The sequence below is a fragment of the Sapajus apella genome, unplaced genomic scaffold (genome assembly GCF_009761245.1).
Source record: "Sapajus apella isolate SASKATOON/1434 unplaced genomic scaffold, GSC_monkey_1.0 scaffold7508, whole genome shotgun sequence".
NCBI classification, from domain to species: Eukaryota; Metazoa; Chordata; class Mammalia; order Primates; family Cebidae; genus Sapajus; species Sapajus apella.
Genome location: NW_022444432.1, coordinates 1 through 3,231, shown reverse-complemented (window position 1 = coordinate 3,231; position 3,231 = coordinate 1). Strand labels below are relative to the sequence as shown.

The 3,231-nt window shown below is 43.5% G+C and overlaps 1 long non-coding RNA gene across 1 annotated transcript; it reads right to left on the bottom strand.

Moving 5' to 3' along the window:
• Positions 1-6: 6 nt before the first annotated feature.
• On the bottom strand, positions 7-1,785 carry LOC116548160. The gene is made up of 3 exons (XR_004267331.1): positions 1,693-1,785; positions 487-648; positions 7-110 (listed from the first exon to the last, which is right to left on the bottom strand). It is a non-coding gene; the product is annotated as an uncharacterized LOC116548160 (long non-coding RNA).
• Positions 1,786-3,231: the final 1,446 nt, after the last annotated feature.

Sequence of the window (3,231 nt, the reverse complement as noted above, 5' to 3'; positions counted from 1 at the left end):
ACAGAAGCTAGAAGGAGGCTTATGGAGATGGTGATGGTGAAGCAAGCTCTACTCACATTCTCATTTTCAAAGAAATACTTCTCATTGCCACCAGATCCCTGCCAGGCTATCTGTAAAGGAGAAGACTTAAGAAGCAATGTGGATAATTACCCAAGACAACGCCAAAAGAATGACAGGTTGGGAAGCAGAAGGACCATATTTAGGGAGGCTTTGGCACTACACAAAAGAGGTGCTGTATCAGAATTTGCTCTGGTCCCTGAGAGGAACCAGAGAGATGTTTCTGAGAGATGGCATCAAAACAGTCCAAAGATGGTGATTCATACTGTGGAATTGTAAACCTCCTGAGTCTCCTTCCCTGAAACAAGGTCCCCTACACCAGAATGTTGAACCTTCTCATGGAGATCTTACCCCTAGGGATTTTGGGTCCCCACAAGTATTAAGCCAAGATGCCCCATTCCCTACCCTACTCTCAATTTTGGTTCCTACCTCACTAAGGCGATTAGTGTTCAGGTCCCCCAGCAGCAGAGTGTCTGATGTGTGGGCCACCAAGTAATGCTCCTTTCCCAGGATTTTCACCTCTTCCACCTCATAGCTATAGTGGCACTTGAGCAGCACTTGGGTTCCCGATGACAGGTTCTTCACAATCACCTTGGTAAAGGACAAGTCTGAGCCCCTTAGCCTTCCCCAGCCCAAAAGAAGGGTGTATAACCATATCCTTTGCCCACTTGCACAGTCTAAACAAAGCTAATATCTTCTTCCTCTTTGGGCCTTGGATATTGCTGATAGTAATGGTACCTTAGGTTTATATGGGGATTTACTATTTATGAAATGCTTTCCTATATTATCCATTTTGATGCTCATAATTTATGTAATTCTGAAAGTTCCACTGGGTAAAACCAATCACTCTATGTTTTCAGTCTTGGTACAAACCTTATATATCAGTGATCACAGTGTACATACTGATCAACTGATTGACCGACTGACAGGGTCTCACTATGTTGCTTAGGTTGGCCTTGAACTCCTGGGTTCAAGCAATCCTCCTGCCTCCACCTCCTGAGTAGCTGAGACTACAGGCATGTGCCACTGCATCTGGCTAATATTATTTTTGATATGTCTGTGTCCTCTGTTATAATGATCTTGATCCAAGGGACAATGTCTTACAGATAATTATCTGTGTAATCCCAATGCCTAACACTGCTGACACATAGTAGAGAATTAATACATGTTTCTGGAAAGAACAAAAGAATGGAGAAACCAGTGTATAATAAATGAAAGGACAGAGGTAGAAAAAAGAGAAAAATGGGCTCAGGAACTGAGAAATTAGCTTGCAACATCAAATAAGTAAGCTCAGAGGCCTTAAAACAACAGAGTTCACGTTTATAATCCTGTTTATCAAACTGCCTAGTTGACAGTGTGTAGGCAGTAAAGTTTTAAACCAGGAAGGCGTAAGTGGCAATCTCTGCACACCTTAAGCCTGGTGCTTAAAACTTAACAATAAGCTGCAGGAACCACAGCAGGAAAGATACCAGGGTGTTGCCCTGACATATTCTGTTGCCCAGAACAGATCTTCCAGAGGGATGAAGATTAAATTTGACACTATGGCTATGGCCAGAAGGCAGGGAAATGTTAGATATGTATCAGGATGAATGAGCCATGCAAGGTCTCAGTGCAGTAGGCTACCATCCTGCTTACCTGGCTAGGTCCCACATACGTCAGCTCAAACTTCTTGTAAATGCTTCTTTGGAGGCAGCAGTCAAACTGTTCCACCCCACCACACAGTGTGCCCCAGAAGGGAAAGTGACAGCATTAAAGGTCACACACATAGTACACTGGCATGGGGAGAGTATCCACAGACATCCTCAACACCTAGGCTCTAGAGTCTAGAGAACGGTTGGCCGTAAAAGAGCTGGCAGTTTTTGGAAGTACCGAAAGGAAACTGGTTACAGTCATTGGACTCAAGGGCAGCACATATTAATGGGATAAAAGGGAGAAACTAGCCCTGCCTACACACAATTCTTTGTCCCTTTCGTGACCTCCAATAAAGTATGAATTTCTCCTTCCTGGCTTTAACACCAGAATTTTAGGTTAGGGTCAAAAGGAAAGAGGAGATTCTCTAGTGTCAGGGGAGAGCGTTTAGGATAAGGCAGGATTTTTTTCTAGTTTGGTGAAAGTCACCAATCCAGAAAGGGATTACTAGTAACACACCACACAGAGCCGTGAGCCATCCCGCTTCCAGGCCAAGGCAGTGATGGTGTATAAATTGGCAATCTCCTTGGGCTTTGCCTCTTCCCAGATGCTTCTTTGAGGGCTCCAGTTGAACACCCGAAGCCTGAAATAAAGTATATGGCTTTTAGAAGAGATCGAGGCTGAGCTAAAGGATGCAAATAAGCTGATAACCAAAGGAAATTAGTCTTGCTATATCAGAAAAGAAGGGAAATAAAAAGAACACACAAGCTAGGCAGTCTAGCAGGAGAGGACACAAAGGTGCACAGGAAGTAAGCTGGGAAAATCAAGGCAAAACTAAAACAAGAGTAAGAGTGAGGGGAGCGGAGAAAACAAAAAGATCAGGGCAGGTGAGAAAAACGAGCTATTAGGAGCAAAAAATATGCAACAAGTAGGTGAGAAAAATGAGCTATTAGGAGAAAAAAATATGGAACAAGGAGATAAATGGTAGGAGGCAGTGAAGAAAGAACAGAACACCAGGAGACATAAGATTGAAGGGGATAGAAAGACAGGACTGACAAAGCTGGGGTTAAACACATGCCAGAGAAGTGATGAGACCTGGGACATGGCTGTTTATCTGCTGTTCCAACATTCATTCACTCATTTGCCAAACATCTGAGCATATCTTAAATATAACATACAGATTCTAATCTAGGCACTGGAGATAAAAGGATGAATAACAAGCCCCCTTCTCAAGGACTCTTTGATTTACCAGATAGATGCAAACAACAAACTGTAATATGATGTGAGAAACTCTAAGCAGTATCAAAGCGGGCAATGGAAACAGATCATAGAGATGAATTCTGCTGTGGAGGCGCAGGGAGAGGCACAGAGACAAAACAAGAGCACAGGACATCTGGAACTGGCTGCACACCCATGGATGGTGAGAACAGGACGAGGAAAGCGCATGAATTACAATCTGAGAATCTCTTTCAACAGACACTTGATTTTTGTCCAGTCTCCCACTCTGGCTCGGAATAATTTGGCTAAAGCATAAAGCAGGGAGTG